Source organism: Pleurodeles waltl, chromosome 5, assembly GCF_031143425.1.
Source record: "Pleurodeles waltl isolate 20211129_DDA chromosome 5, aPleWal1.hap1.20221129, whole genome shotgun sequence".
NCBI lineage: Eukaryota > Metazoa > Chordata > Amphibia > Caudata > Salamandridae > Pleurodeles > Pleurodeles waltl.
This window is the reverse complement of record NC_090444.1, coordinates 1650547220-1650568213: the sequence shown is the minus strand read 5'-3', so window position 1 is coordinate 1650568213 and position 20994 is coordinate 1650547220.

Genomic DNA, 20994 nt, shown 5'->3' with positions numbered 1-20994 from the left:
ATAATTTCATATTGTATGCTTTCTTCTCAGGTCCAAACCCAAACCCCCGGGCCAGTGTAACACAGTCTATCACTCAAGACACCTCCACTCTAGACCAGGATCAACCGTTCTGTGAGGACTCCACTCCTGCAAGTCCAGATTATCGGGCGTAGCCTGGTCCATCTGGTCTGTCTGGCCAGACAGCTCCAGTAAATTGCACTCGACCCACACCTACACCTCCCATCCCAGCTGCAACAACACCCCATTCAATGAATACTTCCACTTCCTGTGTCCAAAGGAACATCACCCTAATCTTATGCCCCCCCAGTCATGGTTGCTGCTGAGACAACGCCAACACTGCCTACAGTTATGCTAGGCCCCAGTGGGATGGGGCACGCTGCCTCCAGAACAGAGAGAAGTGGGTGTAGGCATTGTTGGAGGGAATCAGTGGGCCAGGAAAGTGAGGCCACTTGTGACTTTGTCAGCCAGACCACCATGGACGAAATCTTGGTAGCAGTACAAGAGTCCCACGACGTTATGGGCCAGATCATTACTGAGCTCATGGAAATCAAGGAGGTGCAGAGGGAGCTCATGTCAGAAGTTTGTGACCACAATGACCAAATGGGCTCCTTGACTGGGCTGCTTTGTATAGGGTCTTTCCCATACCATCTGCCCCTTTCTCCGGTCCTTCTATATCTAGACCAAGTACACCACTGCCAGCGACGGACAGGTAGGCCCTGCCACAGGAGAGCCTGCTCCTCCCACCACAGTCCCTGTGCCTGTGCCCCCAACCTCCCAGGAGGGGACTGTCATCTAGACCACCAGGAGAGGATGGCAAGACCCCCACCACCACCTCCAAGAGATGAAAATGCAAATTTTCACCTATTTTCCTGTGTGTCTAGCATTCACTCTGTGGACTGTTTCAGGGGTGCATTTACCTTGGTTGAGGACAGTTGTATTTTGTACATTGGACTCCAAACTGTTTTATCCTCTTCTACTATACTTTCATCCACCAGGATAGACAATTTTGTTAATTTTCTCATTATTTGAAACAACTTTCTGTTCCTTTGTGTCATGCAAATAAATGATTTGGACACAAGCAACACGACTGCTTTTGTATTTATTGTGGCATTTCATTTTTCATGCCTGTCTTCCACCATCATTTTGTCAAATCTTTTGAACAATTATTTGCAAAGGAAAATTATAAATGCCAATGAGCTAATGTGTTACCCATCTCATTCAAACAAAACAAATAAAAATCCCAATGTTTTGGTAACATACATATGTAGGTAACAAGTCTTACACAAAATCAGAGCTGAGTTTCACAAGCCATAAATAACCCCAATAGTCTGTGCCATTTAGGGGTGCATGCCCCACAACCTTGACACCAGGGAAGAAAGGAAATATTGTATGATATAAAATTAAATAGGCATAATATTATTGATGCATGACCTCAGTTGGAGTCATATATCTTGCCCTCACAATAGGAATCCTACAGCAATAACACCCAATAGTCTACATCATCGCAGTTGCACAATTTGAAGCCAAATGACCAATACTATTCAGTGGTGTGCTAAAAAAAAAGTTCTATCAACTACGAGAAGACACATCAACAGCTACTTCCACTGAACACAAATAGAAGATTTAGCCAATGTGAAGGAAGAACAATATGCTATGGTTTGTGGCCCGAGCAAGTTAAGTGGCACATATTGCCTTGATGGCACAGAAAACAGGTCTGATACAATCTTCTGAACCTCCATTCAATCACAGTGTGAGTTGTCTCTGTACAAGATCTGTCCTTCCCAAGTGGGTGTTCAAATGAAGATGACACGATGAAGGGCCTGAAACAGAATAACAAGGACCAATTAATGATTTCACATACTAAAGTTGACTCAGATGACAAGTTAGGAGGACACATATACTTAGCACAAGCAACGATAATCCATGTCAATAACCACAGTAGCTAATGTGGGGAAACTCTGATCCACTAACATCTTTGCCTTGGACTTTCCTGAACTGACCAGTGCTACGAAATTACCATTGCAGACTGATTTGTTCCCTATGTCACAATTTGTTCTGACATTGGAGGTTACAATATGTAGAGGTAAACACACTCAGGAGAAGAAGTGGTCAATAACATCTTGACATAGGCCAATTCTTTCTTCTTCATCACTGTCATCTTCATTGGGCATTTCAACATCCTCACCTGGTGGCTCTTCCTGGTCTCTCTCCTCTGCAATTACTGTGATGTTCCATTTCAGTGCAAGATTGTGGAGCATTCAACAGGCAACCGTAGTTTGACACACCTTATCAGATAAGTAGAGGAAGAATCTTCCAGTCTTGTCCAGGCACCTAAACCTGGCCTTGAGTAGACCAAAAGCCGGTTCCATTGGCCTCTATGTTCTTCAATGGGCCTCATGAAAGTGGACTTCCCCTGGCGTTGTTGGATTACTCAGAGGCGTTAAAATCCATGGTCTGTTAAAATAAGCTGATTCTCAGACATGGAAGCAATAGATTACTATTATATCAAGCCATTGTACCTTCCTAAACTAGGACCCAAGCAAATGATCCTCAAGTCATATTGTACCAACAAGCCAGGCCCTCTCTGGTCCAAGTTGTGACATTTGCAGGGGTATGGTGCTGTTCTGTAGTAATAAATTAATAATGTGCTGACCCAGGAAAGTGGGCATACACACTTGAGATGTATAAATCCAGTAAGCAGACATCTTGTTCATTGATGGATTGGAAGTTCTTCAGATTGTGGTAGACCTGTACCCTTGTGTGTGGTGGCACCAACACAATATGCATGCCATCTTTTGCTCCACCCACATGAGGTAGTCCACTCAAGCATAAAATCCTCCCTTAACAGTGGCCAGATCCTGTTGTGGAGGGAACTGGATGTAGTTGTTGATGTGTCTCATCATCGAAGCAAGGACTCCTTGTAGCACACCACTCAAAGTTGATTGGGATATGCAGCCATATAATGCCACAGTGTATTAAAAAGAGCCAGCGGCCACAAAATGAATTACTGCCATGAGCCCCACTGCTGGTGTTATTGCTGTTGCATTCCTATTGTGAGGCAGGAAATCAGGCTCCAGCTGGTGACACAAATCCAGAATAGTTGCCTATTCAACCAGAACTTCTTAATGACATCCCTTTCTTTCATGGTGGTAAAGTCTGGAAATGGCCCGAAGACCTGAGGCCGTCATCTCCTTCCCATGCCAGGTTCAAAGGTCTGCATATATGATAAAGAAAATATCAGCTTAGTCACACCATGCTTTGATGATCAACACACATCTTCAGTCTTGGTAACATTAGGAATGTTATTGTGTCAGACATGTCCACACACTGTTATCTAATGTTTCAAACTTCAAAATCCATTTTTTCATTATTATTATTTTTTAATTATGTACAAATTATACATTTAAAATGTATTATTTTCATGCATTTTTTTTAAATACAATCAATGGAGGTATTAATTTCCCCTCTCCACTATTGATGTCAAACAGAGCCATGATTCACTTTTCAATGTGTCATATTTTGCCAAAAACAGTGCTGTTAGTATCTGACATTTGCATAGCCACTAGCCTCCATTTTCAGTGCTGGTGATGACTTACAATTTAAAAATACACAGCTCCACACATTCTAAAATGGCAGCAGCCTGACCTTGCCATCAGGACATTGGCTACCCGATGGCCGTTGGCAGAAGTTGTCAGCGTAGTACGTGGAACAGTTCGCAATTGACCGAAATCTAAGTACCATAGAAAACAATGATATTTAGATTTCGACAGACAGGATATCCATCACTGGTGCAATGAGGTATTCAAACAAGGGCACAGTCAGATACAGTTAAGGGTAGGTACATACAAAATCACCACAATAACACTCAGTGATAAAGTGGGTTAAAATTCTTGGGTTAAGTTGCTGCCATTACTCTAATTGGACACATTTCCTAGAATTAGAGAGCAACACCAACAGGCTACAGTTCATGATGGCACGGACAGACTTCTTGGAGTGCAGCATCACCAATCAGTAAATCAATCGATTGGGTTACAGTTCATGGCTTCATGGCCGGCAACTTGTGAAAATGAATGAATGGCTAAGTGGGAAGGGCATACAAAGGGTGTAAGCTCTCGATAGTGCTGACACTACACGTGTGCCATTCCTATCTGTATTGCAGAACGCAATGCACAAGTGTCTGCCTCTCCTTCTTTAATACCAAAATGTCAAAGCAAGCACAAACACCCGTTGTGGCCCCTGGGCACTTTCTGTAACATGGCCCTAGTTATTCATACTCTGAAGAACAAAGAGAATTTTTATTTAAACTATCTGTGAGTTAATTCTCGTAATTGGCTTCTAGACTTCAAGACTTTATCATCTAGCTATATACATTAATTTGTAATTTTGACTACAGAAAAGCACAACAATCCACTAAAGTGATAACTAAAAAACTTAAAGATCAGCATTTGTAATGCTTAGTTTCATTATGTGTTAACTACCCAGATTCCTCAGTGGATTTAGGGAGGCATCATCCAAAACAGCAAAGCTGCAATGCCTTGCAAGTGTCTTTTATTCAAATGTGCCCGTGCACCCTAACTTCAGAATGAGTTTTAATAAGTGTTTTCCAAAAATAAATACCACTTTCTCTAGTGATCTTGTGACGTCATGCTAACATACACTCACATCCTGACGTTCACATTGGAGGTCCTGGGTAATATAATAAAAGAAGCAAGCCGTAACCCATGCTTGGTGCACACAGAGTGTTAAAGCCAAGCATACTTGTAAGCTTATCTTTATTTGCTGCTGAAGACAGCCAATATCCTGGGTCGTCACAGTGGTGATGAGGAGGAGCCAGCCCCACTGCACCCATTCTGGCTGTACTATCATATGCAGCAAAGGGCGGTTGAGCCTCTGCCACCACACAACACTGGTTCTACTCATGCCAGTAGCTCCACCCCAAGGGAGCACTCGAGTGGACATGAGGAAGTGCTCCTCCCCACCTCCCTACCAGACAACATTTGAAGTGCTAAAAATCACACACTCTGCCTATCTGAGCCCACCTGGGAGAATCATCCAGCTGGCCTGCCTTGCCTGCGTGACCAGAACCTTGGTGCTACATGCACCAGAACCTTGGTACGTTTCTGCTTCTTCTGGTGAGTACCTGCACATTTCCACTACCACCAACACAAAAACACCACTTGCTGCCTATGCTTTGACAGCTGCCTTGCTCGCTACCTCGCCTTTGCACCTGCCCCTTCCCCCATTAAATTCTGCTTAGCAAGACAGTGGGCAGGCCGCATTCAATCAGAATGCCCCACCCCAGAAACAAGCATCCGCTGCCCCACCGCAACACCTCATTCCCATTCATGCAATAGGTGAATGCGTCTAATCCACTACCACTGCAAAGTGCACTTAGTGACCCAGTTACAGTAGCCCCTACGTTAGTACACCTGGATCGCATACATAAGCAATTACTTCAAAGCCACAAAAGAAATTGATGGTGAAGCCAAATGATCCATACTCCATCACTATGCTTGTGAAGAGGTCTTTAAACTTTTTCATTGCTTTCCTGGCACAGGAACAGCCAATGGTTATGACAGTGCCATAATTGCCCTCAGTGTGTATTTAGACCCTCAAATGAACCCCAGGTATGAAAGTAGTTCAAGCTATGCCAAGCTTGCCAAGACGAAGGGAGTCCTTTGCTCTTTTTTTTTGCAATTCTTTATTGAGAAATCATAATAAAACATACAGAAAGGGGAGGGGACGGGATACATAAAGTGCCATTCTGAAGATAATAATACAGCACGAAAGAGCATTATACAAAGAGGAACAAATCCCCAACCATATGACATGCTGAGTTCCCACGGAACAGGGATCCTTGAAGGGCGAGGAAGGTTAATAGCAAAGAGGGCTTGTAGGTCCACAATTGTATACAAAATAAACAATGGGATAAGAAGGAGACTGAAGTTAGAATGAAAGCATGACAAACAAGAGCAAGAGGGAAAGAAAACCAGAAGGGCGTCTTGGGGGGGGGGGGGGAATGGGTGGATGCGGGGAAGGGTGGGGGTGATAAGGAAGAGAGGGGAGAATATGGGAAAAGGCAAAGCAGATGGGAAAGAAGAAGGAAGAGAGAACTGGAGAAGAGAGTGTGTAGTGTAGGCACGCATCTGCATGGACCATGGCCAGGTAGGATGCCAAGAACAGTATCAGTGTGGTGTAATTTAGCATCTAGCCAACTCATTAGAGGTGGGTGTTGTCGCCATTAAGGCTAGTGGCAGTGTCCTGGAGAAAGGGCACCTATGTGTGAAAAAGGCTTCTGTCCTGTCTTAGAGGTTGTAGATGACCCACTAGTAGGAGGCTCTCTGGTACATCGCCAAGAGCTGTTCATCATGGGACGGGAGGTTGTGGGGGAACCTCAGTGGTGAAGAATGCAAATGTTGGCCGTGGCGAGAGCCATATGCAAGTGACGACCCTGTAGGCGGGAGAGGTCAGGGAAGCCCACAAGGTCATGTAGAATGATCAAGGGGTGAGACAGAGGAGTCTCAACTGGAAGAGTGTCACTAGCGTAATGCCGACCGCCTCTCAGAAAGGTCATACCAAGTGGGAGTCAGAGGGGACGTGCATCAGATCATAGTGGACATGGGGGAAGTGGCAGCAATTTGCATGAGGTAAGGAGCTCGCTGCTCACAGCTTCAGAGGAGTCCAGTGCTAGTCATGCAGTGACTTAAAATGGCAAAACTTCAATCGCTGCTATGGGGCCCCATGGTCAAGCACTTCCAGAAGTTCAGCCCAATCCTCCGGTTCATATTCTGTCTGTAGTCTTGTTTGCCATGCGGTGTGGAGACTATTGAGGCGGGGCAGGGACAAAAAGATGGCAGCTTAAAAGGCTGTAGGAGCTGGACATCACGTCAGTAGATAGGAGACTACTGGAGAGGGTTGGAGGGCCCAGGGTTGCATTCCCAGGTGGCAGCTGAGGCAATGCTTTAGCTGTAGGTACCTCTAGGACTGGTGGGATGAGAGGCCAAATTCCTCACTGAGTGTTGCAAAGGATTTAAGGTCATCCTGGTCGAGGATCTGCTGAAGGCTGCTGATGCCGGCTGATTGCCATCCCTCCTAGTTCAACATCTCTACATCTAAGCATAGGCTAGAGTTGCCCCATAGCAGTGTGATGCCATGGGGAAGGGGGTCTACCCCAAAAAGGAGGTGGGCCCGTTGTCATGATTTTATCATGGCTTGCATCAAGTGTTGGCAGAGCCCGGCTTGAGTGCCCCACACTGGTAGACTGGGTGCAATCCCAATGGGCACTGCAGCAGCGTATGCTCCACTAACACCCATTGTGGTGGGTCAGGGGTCCCAGATACCATGTGAGCAAGCTGTGATAAGTAAAGAGCTAGGGTGTAGTGCTCCACCAAGGGAAGACCCAGGCTCCCACATGAATGTTGAGCCAGGAGTTTGGTGTTGGCCAAATGGGGACAGAAGTCCCCCAGACAAAAGACTGAATACTCTGGTCCACAGAATACAGTAATGAGAGCAGGACCTAAAAGGGCAACATACTGAGGACGTAAGTGTATTGGGACAGCGTCACCATTCTTACAGTCTGCACCATCCCCATAATAAAAGACCGAGGTGGGCCCATTTCTCAAAGTCCAGCTTCATATGTGTCAGCAAGGGATCGAGGTTGTCTACCACTATGCAGTCCAAGCCTTTATTTATATGTACATCCAGGTACTTGTGGTGCAAGGACTTCCATTGGAATGGATAAGCGGACACCGCCGCACTGGTGGTCACCCTGGACTTGGCAGTGCCTCGCTTTTGTCCCGGTTGACCTGGTAGCCCGAGACAACCACAGAGCCAGAAAGGATGTCTAGGAGGGGCAGGAGAGAGAACTGAGAGGGTGAGCTAGAAATCATCCATGCAGATGATGGATGTCCAGTTGGGGATGTGGATACCCCAGTGAGGTGTGAGGATAGATGTACAGTGGCTGCAAAGGTTATTTTGGCAAGAAGGAACTGCCAGGGTGATAGTAAGCAGCCCTGCCAAGTACCCCTCTGGATTGGGAATATGTCAGAGAGAAACCCTCCACAATTAACCTAGACAGCAGGTGAGTCGGAAAGCCAACGGACTTTGGCTATGATTCCGTCTCCCAGGCCACACTGCCGGAGGACCGCAAAAAGGTACCCCCAACTTGTTTAGGTTGAATGCCTTTTTGGCATCCCGGGAAAGGGCGAGGGAAAGGGTGGGGAAGAAACCCCACTTGCATATGAAGGATCAGGGACAGTATAGCCTTTTTGAGATGAGCGGCAAGAACACAAGCAAGTACCTTGATGTCCCTGTTGATGACAGACATGGGTCTGTAGCTCACAGAGTAGGGGGGTCTTTCCCTTGTTTGGGAGAACCACTGTTACCACCCTAATGGAAATGGTGCCAAGGGAGGCTGATTGGTTGGCATCATGAAAGGCTTCATAGAGGAAGCTCGCCACATACACGCCCACCCACTCATAGAACTGCGCAGGGAAACAGTCTTTCCTGGGAGCCTTGTGATATGGAAGCTTGGAGATGGCCTACCCTATCACTGTCTCGCTAATTTCACTCTCAAGTCCCTGCCAGACTCATTGAGGCTCTGGCCAGACCATGTCCCCTCCTATGATCTCTTTCATGTATGCCTAAAGGAGCTTGCTCACCAGCTCATGTTCCACAGATGACCTGCACAAGGAGATATGAGCTCAGATCTCCAGGGCTGCGGATCAGCTGCCTTATGGCATCACATTTTCTGCTGCCACAACATGCCATTAAATGAGATTATCACAATTGTGCAATCACACAAATTGTCCAATGACTGGGCCAACCAGATCAAAATGACATTCCATAAGCCCACCACAAAATCTGAGCCTAAACCTCGACACATTAAAGTGGACACAGCCATCATCTCATAGTGAAACACTCCAAGTCGGCCCTCATCAAAGACCTCACCAAAGACTCATGTGGCTGCTAAGAGTATCCCCTGCACCCACTCCACAAATGCTCGGGCAGAGGCAAAACATGCTCCTTATGCCATCGCCACAACCACTTCACGAAAGTCGGCAGAGGTGGACAGAGACCACCTGCATTCAGAAGGCATGGCATGCCCTGCCTTCAAAAGAGTTACGCAGTCATACACGATCAATCAACGGACTTTGAGGGTGCTACAGCACCCATGGGAGGCAACAGCAGCCCATCTGATAAAGATGATGAGATCTTCCTAATCTCCTGCACCTTTCAATCATGACACCCTCTATAACGTGCCCACCCCACATGTAAGGTCACCATTAGCTGCATGCCAGTCACAGCACTGATCGACACAAGTGCATCAGTTGATATGACCAGTTCGGTGCAATACCTCACCATCCAGCCACATCCCAACTTTCATCCCACCTTGGGCAAGGTATTTGCATATGGCAGCTCTGAATTCATTGTGCTGGCTGGACTGATCCTTTCTCTGTGTTCTATGGACCCCGTGCCAGCCCCACCAGATTCCTTGTTACATCATCAGACTCAGATAGCTGTGACACTGCTGAGCACCTCCAGCTCGAACACTTTACCACCACCATGGGTGATTTAGCTGGCAACATAGAAACCTGTGCTTTGCCCCACTTGTTCACAGGTCTAGGATGCTTTGAAGGGCATTCAGATTCATTATACATTGACCCCACTGTCTGCCCCATTGTGGTACGGCACCCCCAAATTCCTTTTTGCCCTCAAACTGCTGTGGATGCTGAACTGATGAAGCTCAAAGAGGCAGGAGTCTGTGTTTTGTGATTAATCCAGAGGTCAATTCTGACCCATCCACTGCACATACTGCTTCTGGACAAGGCTTTAGGCACATAGGAAGTCCTAAGTTTTCAGCTAACTTATTATCCACAAAATTTCCCGTCGCGCCTGAGTCCAGTAGGACAGGGAGAGAATGCCTCACTTGGGTAGTAACAATTAAAACGACCTGAATTATGAAATGTCTAGGTATGTGCGGTACCATGAAGGCTGCAGCATTAGAGGTTTGATTAAGATGTTTTCTCGAACAAGTAACCTCTCCCCTTGTCGAGCTTAATCGTTTCCCGATTCAGTTGAGGAGCTGGAGGAAACAGCACCCTTTCGTGGATTTTTAGGCTTTACTGGACATTCTCTGGCAAAGTGACCTGCCCTTCCACAATATAAACATAATTGAAGTTTTCTCCTTCTTTCTTTTTCCTCTGATGTGAGTGAACCTCTGAGTGTTCCTATTTGCATAGGCTCAGGTTCAGGGAGTTAATTATCTGGGTTTTTCTTCTCGTGTCTAATACAAGTTAACCGTGATTCCAGTTTGTATTTATCTCCCTTTCTTTCTCCTAGTCTATGTTCTAATTTCACAACTAAATCTACAAAGTCCGAATAGTCTTCTGGCAAATCAACGATATGAGCCAGCGTGTCTTTTAACTCGTCTCTCAAACCTTTATAGAAAAGGGAGACACGCTTTTCTTCTGGCCAGTGTGTTTCGGTGAGTAAACGATTAAAACTAGTGAGATAGGTCAATAAATCCTTGTTACCTTGTTTAAGATTTAAAAGCTCATTATCACTTGCCTGCATGAAAGTGTGTTTTGCAAAAAGGCTGGTCATGGTACGTTTAAATTGATTCCAATTATGGAGGATGGGATCATCTCTCTCCACGAAAGGAATTGACCAATTGGCTGCTGTGCCACCCAAATAAGACAAGACGAATGCCACTTTCGTAGCATCAGTAGGGAACTGTTGTGGCTTACAAACGAAGTGTAATTGACATTGATTGATAAAAACATGGAATTTGTTACTATCTCCATGAAAACGTTCAGGTGCTGCTAAGGGCACAGCATTAGGAACATTAACAGTGACCTCAACTGGGGGAGGCAAAGTTGTATGTTTTGATGGCGCCCCTGTCTCTGAGGAGGTTTTAAACAAAGGCGTAAAAGCTGTGTTCCACTGAGATACCCTAAACTTATACCTGCTTAAATCCTGTTTTAAAGAGGTATTCTCCATCTTTAATCTCTCTATTTCCTCTTGCATGTGTTGCAAGATGCCAGACACTGATTCATTATGAGCCAAGTCCTCATTTAGGGCCTGCGCCATATCCGTGACGTCAATGCCCTCTATTTCTTCCCCGATATTCATCGTCCACCAGAACTGAATTTTTTTATTTATTTAAGGCTTGTGCTTCTGTCAAAGCCCAGCTCACCTGAGTCCTTGTTCAGTTCTGATGGAGGTTGAAGACAATCCGACCCCACCCTGAAACTGCTTGTTCCAGCACACTAGTTTTTAAAACAGTGCACTAAGAACAGTGCTCAAGGGAAGGGGGGAAGTGGACAAAATAAAATAAAGAGACAACAGCGTTCTTGCGTTTCCACTGTTGAAGTGCTGTACAAATCTGCGGCCCTCTCTGACTTCGGTAGAAACTGGTGCCTAATGAAACATAAACGAAGAACAGATAAGTACATCCTATTCCTAACTGGGTTCCTGACTATCCCTTTATTTATTAGAAATTTTCTTCTAAAAGTACCTCTTGGATCCTGGTCTCTAGTTTCCAGGTTTGGAATGTGTTACTGCTCTGGGATGTGCTTTCTATTACTCTAAAGCTTCTAAAACATTAAACAAATACCGTTATCAGAATTATCAATATCAAACATTCATCTTAAAATAACTAAAGCCTAAATTGCCAATAGCAGACTCACTTTTCCCATATTTCCAGAATCGTTTATAAAACAAATACTGTACTTTTACATCAAAATACAGCATGTAATTTGTGCAAGTCCTTGATTTACTGTTTGCCTTGCTGTTAATGGTTTCCACGGTTCGATTCTTAAAAGTTCCATAAAAAAATGTTTGCGTTTGAATCACAATGTTCGTGGAAGGTATCTTGTTTCAAATTGTCTATACACGAATCCAGAAATTGTTGTCAAAGTTCTTTCAGGTAATAAAAGTTTTGCACTTACTTGTTGCTGGCAAGAGATACTGATCAGTCTAACCTTGTCTTCTTTCTCTTTTGCAGGTTGCTTGTAGGAGAGAGGCTGAGGCAAGGAGGAACCGGAAACCGGAAGAAGGAAGAGCCAGCAGCTGCGCCCATTGAAGCCAATGAAAGTCTGTAGAGAGCAGGAGTGCCAGCGTCGAGGGATCTGTCCTCAGGTAAGCGGGAGGTAGACGAGCACAAGCACTGGGCGAGGCTCGAGGGCTGCCTTTTATAGACAGGGCTGGGTGTGGTCCTCACATGCTGCACATGTTCTTGAAAGGTGTGCAGAGCTGGGTGTGGTTTGAAGAGCTGGGTGTGGTCCTCACATGCTGCACATGTTCTTGAAAGGTGTGCAGAGTTTCAGTTATTATGCAAATGAGTTAAATTAACACATGGCCTAGAGAGGAGTGTTTTAAAGAAGCCTTGGTAAAAGCAAGGCCCAATGTGTAAACAAAACAGCACATTAAACAACATACACAGAAGCCTAGGGGGGGGGGAAGGTGAGATAACAAGAAAGGCTTTCAACAGTAAGTTTAAAAGGGAGCTATTACAGAACCCACTAGTGCAGTGAGAGGGGACATGCTCTTTGCTGTGCACAAACCCTAACAGTTGCCCCCCTCAAAGGCCCTCCTACAGGACGGGGTTTTCCTAGATTTTTTAAATAAAACCGTCTAATCAGCTGTGGGGCATGTACATATGATGCTGGTTCCCATGAATTCTCAGATTCATCATATCCTTTCCATTCTACTAAATAAAACAGACGTCCACTAATTCTTTTTGAGTCTTTTATGCTTTTCACTTCATATTCTAGATTTCCCTTAATTGGTATGGGTGGAGGTGGTGGTTCAGGTCGGGTTTTTGGATTGTACGGCTTAAGCAAGGACACATGGAATGTAGTATGTACTGGATATTCTTTTGGTAAATCTAATTTTACTGTTACCGGGTTTACTATGGCAGTTATACTAAAGGGTCCAATGAAAAGTGGCTGTAGCTTTTGGGATCCCTCTATGTTTAGGTTCCTTGTGGAGAGCCATACCTTGTCACCGATTTTATACATTGGGGCCTCAGATCTGTGTTTGTCTGCTTGTCTTTTCATGCTTTCCTTGTACTTTAAAAAATGTTTCCTGGCTTTGTCTTGTATGTCACCTACCCTTGTTAGTCTATCCGTTACTGTAGGTAACAGAGAATCTTCTAACAAAATGGGTATAGCTCTTGGATGATACCCCTGCAAGAAATAGAATGGTGAGCAAAGTAGAGCTGAATGCGCAGTATTATTATAAACAAACTCCGCTACAGGGAGAGCTTCCAACCATTCACTAGAATAATCAGCCAATAAACAACGTAGCGTTTGAAGTAAGGTTTGGTTCAGTCGTTCAGTCTGTCCATCTGTCTCTGGGTGGAAAGCAGTGGATAATGCCACATCTATTTTCAGTTTTTACATAATTTTTTCGACACCACTTTGCTTGGCAAACCATGTAAACGCACAATTTCCCTTATAAAAATATCTGCAAATTCTGCCGCCGTGGGTAATTTCCGTAATGGTACAAAATATGCCATTTTAGATAAAAAATCCACTATAACCAACACTGTTGTGAAAGATTTTACAGGTGGTAAACCTACAATAAAGTCTACGCTCACAGTGTGCCAAGGTTGCTTGGGTGTTGGCATTGGTATTAACAAACCGTCAGGGGCCTTATGAGAAGATTTATGTCTTGCACAAATTGGACAGGTAGTGACAAATTGCTTAATGTCCTTTCTTATAGTGTCCCACCAAAAGTGTTTTTGCACATTTTCCAGGGTTTTTACCCAACCAGGATGACCTGCCAACGGTGAGGCGTGATGCCAAATTATCACCTGTGTTTGTAATTCAGAGGTGGGCACTAACAGCATGTTGTCGTGATACAATAAACCTCGTTGTATTGTGTTATGGGAATCTTTTAACCAATCCTGAGGTGCTATTTTCATGTGTGCATTATATAGATCTGTGATGAAATCCTTCTGTTGTATTGGTGCCAAAAACTTTTGGGGAGGAATAATGGGTTCTCCTATTTTATCTTGTTTCATGTCTGAAGTATGTCCGTATCTAGATAACACATCAGATTGAATTTGTTGTGCACCTGGTCTATAGGTTATTACAAAGTCAAATGTGCTAAAAAAATTTAACCAGCACATCTGACGTGGTGTTAGTGCTTTAAGTGATCCAAAAAACTGTAGGTTCCTATGGTCAGAAAAGATTGTAACTGGGTACTTGGCTCCCATTAAATGGTGCCTCCATTCTGAAAAGGCTACTTTGATAGCTAGTAGTTCCCTTTCAGCCACAGTGTAATTTTGTTCAGCTGGTAATAACTTTTTGGAATAGAAGGCTATAGGATGTAACTGGCCATCTACTGCATCTCGTTGAGAGAGAACTCCTCCTAAAGGTACTTGTGAAGCATCCGCTTCAACAAAAAAAGGCAAGTCAGGATCAGGATGTTTCAGAATTGGGGCTGAAGTGAACTTTTGTTTTAGGAGTTGAAAGGCGTGTGCCGCCTCATCAGTCCAAAGAAATCGTTGCCCTTTCCGCAACAAGGTAGTTATTGGGGCCGCAATGTCTGCGAAATGTGCAATAAACCTCCTATAAAAATTGGCGAAACCCAGAAATGTCTGAATATCTTTTACAGAGGATGGTTCTGGCCAATCAGCAATAGCACTGATTTTCTTTACATCCATAGTTATTCCTTGAGGTGACAGGCAGTATCCTAAAAAGTCCACCTTGCTGACATTAAAAGTACACTTTTCTAACTTAGCAAAAAGATGATTTTCTGTTAACTTTGATAATACTGCACGAACATGTTGGGTATGTTCTTCTGAGTTCTTAGAGTAAATGAGGATGTCGTCTATGTATACTATGACACAAATGTCCAGGAATTCGTGTAGGACCTCATTTATAAAGAACTGAAAGGCCGCAGGGGCATTACATAACCCAAAGGGCATTACTGTGTACTCAAATAAACCAAACTTTGTCTTGAAAGCTGTCTTCCACTCATCCCCCTCTTTTACTCGGACCAGGTGGTAAGCTCCCCGCAGATCTAGTTTAGTGTATACAGTAGAATGTCTTAACTGATCCAACAACACAGGTATTAGAGGAAGAGGATATTTATTCTTTATTGTAGCCTTATTTAGTCCTCTATAATCGATACACGCGCGCAGGGATTTATCCGGCTTCGGGATAAAAAAGAGTGGAGATGACACCGGAGATGTGGAATGACGGATGAACCCTGACTGTAGTAGGTCATCTAAGTAGGTTCTTAAGTATTTGGTTTCTTCGTCAGTCAAAGCATATACTCTGTTATTAGGTAAAGGGGCCCCTGGGATAAGATCTATACGACAGTCATAAGACCTATGTGGGGGCAGCACACTAGCCTTTACTGGATCAAAGACATCTTTAAAGTCAGAATATTCAGGAGGGACCCTTGGTTCATCTTGTATAACACTAGCACAGTGTAATACTGTGCTCTGTTCTGTACCTGCTTCTTGATAGCAATTGGTTCTACAGAAAGAGGAATCCAAAGTAACATTTCTATTCACCCAATCAATTTTTGGGTTATGAGTTGTTAACCAGGTTACCCCGAGAATCAAACCAAAATTAGGAGTATCTATCAGATCAAAGCTAATCACCTTTGTGTGCCCGTTCTGACAGACCATAACAAGTGGACTTGTTTGTTTTGTGATTAATCCAGAGGTCAATTCTGACCCATCCACTGCACATACTGCTTCTGGACAAGGCTTTAGGCACATAGGAAGTCCTAAGTTTTCAGCTAACTTATTATCCACAAAATTTCCTGTCGCGCCTGAGTCCAGTAGGACAGGGAGAGAATGCCTCACTTGGGTAGTAACAATTAAAACAACCTGAATTATGAAATGTCTAGGTATGTGCGGTACCATGAAGGCTGCAGCATTAGAGGTTTGATTAAGATGTTTTCTCGAACAAGTAACCTCTCCCCTTGTCGAGCTTAATCGTTTCCCGATTCAGTTGAGGAGGTGGAGGAAACAGCACCCTTTCGTGGATTTTTAGGCTTTACTGGACATTCTCTGGCAAAGTGACCTGCCCTTCCACAATATAAACATAATTGAAGTTTTCTCCTTCTTTCTTTTTCCTCTGATGTGAGTGAACCTCTGAGTGTCCCTATTTGCATAGGCTCAGGGAGTTTATTATCTGGGTCTTTCTTCTCGTGTCTAATACAAGTTAACCGTGATTCCAGTTTGTATTTATCTCCCTTTCTTTCTCCTAGTCTATGTTCTAATTTCACAACTAAAACTACAAAGTCCGAATAGTCTTCTGGCAAATCAACGATATGAGCCAGCGCGTCTTTTAACTCGTCTCTCAAACCTTTATAGAAAAGGGAGACACGCTTTTCTTCTGGCCAGTGTGTTTCGGTGAGTAAACGATTAAAACTAGTGAGATAGGTCAATAAATCCTTGTTACCTTGTTTAAGATTTAAAAGCTCATTATCACTTGCCTGCATGAAAGTGTGATTTGCTAAAAGGCTGGTCATGGTACGTTTAAATTGATTCCAATTATGGAGGATGGGATCATCTCTCTCCACGAAAGGAATTGACCAATTGGCTGCTGTGCCACCCAAATAAGACAAGACGAATGCCACTTTCGTAGCATCAGTAGGGAACTGTTGTGGCTTACAAAGGAAGTGTAATTGACATTGATTGATAAAAACATGGAATTTGTTACTATCTCCATGAAAACGTTCAGGTGCTGCTAAGGGCACAGCATTAGGAACATTAACAGTGACCTCAACTGGGGGAGGCAAAGTTGTATGTTTTGATGGCGCTCCTGTCTCTGAGGAGGTTTTAAACAAAGGTGTAAAAGCTGTGTTCCACTGAGATACCCTAAACTTATACCTGCTTAAATCCTGTTTTAAAGAGGTATTCTCCATCTTTAATCTCTCTATATCCTCTTGCATGTGTTGCAAGATGCCAGACACTGATTCATTATGAGCCAAGTCCTCATTTAGGGCCTGCGCCATATCCGTGACGTCAATGCCCTCTATTTCTTCCCCGATATTCATCGTCCACCAGAACTGAATTTTTTTTTTTATTTAAGGCTTGTGCTTCTGTCAAAGCCCAGCTCACCTGAGTCCTTGTTCAGTTCTGATGGAGGTTGAAGACAATCCGACCCCACCCTGAAACTGCTTGTTCCAGCACACTAGTTTTTAAAACAGTGCACTAAGAACAGAAGCTCAAGGGAAGGGGGGGAAGTGGACAAAATAAAATAAAGAGACAACAGCGTTCTTGCGTTTCCACTGTTGAAGTGCTGTACAAATCTGCGGCCCTCTCTGACTTCGGTAGAAACTGGTGCCTAATGAAACATAAACAAAGAACAGATAAGTACATCCTATTCCTAACTGGGTTCCTGACTATCCCTTTATTTATTAGAAATGTTCTTCTAAAAGTACCTCTTGGATCCTGGTCTCTAGTTTCCAGGTTTGGAATGTGTTACTGCTCTGGGAGGTGCTTTCTATTACTCTAAAGCTTCTAAAACATTAAACAAATACCGTTATCAGAATTATCAATATCAAACATTCATCTTAATATAACTAAAGCCTAAATTGCCAATAGCAGACTCACTTTTCCCATATTTCCAGAATCTTTTATAAAACAAATACTGTACTTTTACGTCAAAATACAGCATGTAATTTGTGCAAGTCCTTGATTTACTGTTTGCCTTGCTGTTAATGGTTTCCACGGTTCGATTCTTAAAAGTTCCATAAAAAAATGTTTGCTTCACAAAGTTCCGCAAAGTATTGTTGCAACAAAGAGTTTGAATCACAATGTTCGTGGAAGGTATCTTGTTTCAAATTGTCTATACACGAATCCAGAAATTGTTGTCAAAGTTCTTTCAGGTAATAAAAGTTTTGCACTTACTTGTTGCTGGCAAGAGATACTGATCAGTCTAACCTTGTCTTCTTTCTCTTTTGCAGGTTGCTTGTAGGAGAGAGGCTAAGGCAAGGAGGAACCGGAAACCGGAAGAAGGAAGAGCCAGCAGCTGCGCCCATTGAAGCCAATGAAAGTCTGTAGAGAGCAGGAGTGCCAGCGCCGAGGGATCTGTCCTCAGGTAAGCGGGAGGTAGACGAGCACAAGCACTGGGCGAGGCTCGAGGGCTGCCTTTTATAGACAGGGCTGGGTGTGGTCCTCACATGCTGCACATGTTCTTGAAAGGTGTGCAGAGCTGGGTGTGGTTTGAAGAGCTGGGTGTGGTCCTCACATGCTGCACATGTTCTTGAAAGGTGTGCAGAGTTTCAGTTATTATGCAAATGAGTTAAATTAACACATGGCCTAGAGAGGAGTGTTTTAAAGAAGCCTTGGTAAAAGCAAGGCCCAATGTGTAAACAAAACAGCACATTAAACAACATACACAGAAGCCTAGGGGGGGGGGAAGGTGAGATAACAAGAAAGGCTTTCAACAGTAAGTTTAAAAGGGATCTATTACAGAACCCACTAGTGCAGTGAGAGGGGACATGCTCTTTGCTGTGCACAAACCCTAACACAACCTGAGCTCATGCTTCAATCAGCTGGAACTACACAGCCACTATCACAGATTGAACTTTTGAATCTCCTCTGTTGCAGAGGTTCATTCATTCCTCTACCCTTATAAGCCTCTGCCACCACCTCCGAGCTGCCTTTGAATGGATAAACTCAGTCGGTCTTCAACCAAAGCAAGTCACTTCTTCCATCAAGAAATGGAGTTCTTCAGCTACATATTCTCCAGAGCCGGCATCAAAGTCGACCTGGTCAAGCCCATCAAAATAAAGGAAGCTGCCACAACAGCATCAGCCAGGTGGAGCTTCCTCGGCCTTGTCACATACTGCAGGAGGTTCATCCCTCAACCTTGTAACACTCAAAGGTCCTCTAAGACACTTGAACAAGGCATCCATCCACTGAGCTTAGGGAAAGATGAAGGAGCAAGCTTTTCCGACAATAAAAAAAAGCCCTTCTCCAAGGCACGATCATGGTATACTTTAATCCGGCAAAGAAGTCTGAACTCCTGATGAATGCCAGCCCCATCAATGGAGCAGCCCTCATGCAGCATGCCTATGGCAATAAGTGGGCTCCAGTTGCATTTGCCAGCAAGCCCTTACTGAGACTGAGAAGTAGTATGCCCCCATGGAAAAAGAAGCGCTCCCTATAAATTAGGCTGTCAACACTTTCATCTGTATCGCTATGGGCAGCCCTTCAGAGTCATAACAGAAAACAAACCACTTATTCCACTTCTTCCACTCTTTGCGGGAACTGCACCACACCATACGAAACTCACCAATGCTGAAAGGCTAATGTGCATACTAAACAAAGCAATATGCACTGGGTGTGAACATCAAGTCAATATGGAGGAGATTATCCTAAAAAATCCCACAGTACCAGGACACCTGCTGATGCCCTATTCGAAAGTCCTGTGAGAGAAATCATCCTCCATGTGGACAGATGGACCCCCACACTTCTAGGCATAGAGACCACACAACAAAGAAGAACAAAAAACAACTAGAATGGTATCCTATCCCATGGAGCCAGAGACTCAGACATCCACATAGACATCTGGGTTTTCGTACTTGATTGACACCCTGGGGGAAAAGCTCCATCTGCCCATCTAAATACCCTCCCCCAAGTCATTAGAAGGAAAGGCAAGATGGTATCAGCCAAGAACGATTTCACTATGTCACTAAAAATGTGTCATTCTTCAGCAAGTGGTGCTCAGAGTCGCCAGGCTGGAAATGTGTCTCCCACACACACCCTGGAGACTAGGAACAGGAGCTAGCCCATGCAACAATGCTGGAATATATAAATCCTCGCACATGGTGGGCACCCACACATGATCTCAAGGAGACCCAGGCAATACAAGTGGCAGAACACAGTGTCAAACCAGCAGTAGGCAGAGGGCACGTGTATATTGATACCCAGCATCAAAAGGCCAAAGAAGCTGGAGGACTATGTTTGGAGTGAATCCAGTAGATATTGGGGTTCTGAACCCCTCCGGGCTGTAAATATTGTGTTGTCATATTAAGAAACAATTATTCTGTTCATTTAAGGTTTTGGAAGAATGTAGGTGTCACACCCCATCACATTACACTAACATGTACGCATGCCCTGACCCCATGTTTGGGGTTAGAGATGAGGCACTAAAAGGGGCAAGCCACACACGCGTGCTTGGTGCACACAGTGGTAAAGCGAAGCATGCATATGCGCACACCTTTATTTGCTGCTGCCAAGTGCCCCTACCTTGGATCACTATACTGCTGACTTTCAGCTACTAATTGGGGGTGGGAGGAATTTTTAATACCACCAGTGGAATTTGAGTAGTTTAATAATACTGCATTACTCATATAGTGTGGAATTACTAATTAATCCCGCCTTTCTGCTGGCAGAATCAAACCAGCACTGTAATGGTTTTGAACAGATTAAACTTTAATCTATAGTGGCTTTTAAATATAGAGGGACTGCTCCCTCTTCCAGGCCTGTAAAGTACCACTGCAGTGCAGTGCATACCCTCAGCGCACTTACATAAATATGTAAGGGTGCGGAGTGGTATGCACTGGAGTGGATACACCACAGTACCCTTACACAAGTATATAAGGGCATCGAGGGGTATCCATTCCAATGCATACCACTCAGTGCCCTTACATAAGCCCTGAGGGGTTTGCAAAGGGCTCTGGTACCCTGCATATCCCAAAGTGCCCTTACATATTTATGTAAGAGCACTGCCTACCCTTCATTTCCCTTATATACATATGTAAAGGCACTGAGGGGTATGCACTGCGCTGGAGTGCACTGCATACCCCTTGGTGTCCTTACAAAGGAATTTAAGGGCACCGAGGGGTATGCACTAGAATGGATACCTCTAGTTGCCCTTGCATACTTATGTAAGGAAACCAAGGGGTATGCACTGCACTACAGTTCACAACCCTTGTTGCCCTTACATAAGCATGTAAGGGCACTGAGGGAAATGCACCTTGGTGGCCTTACATATGTATGTAATGTCACCA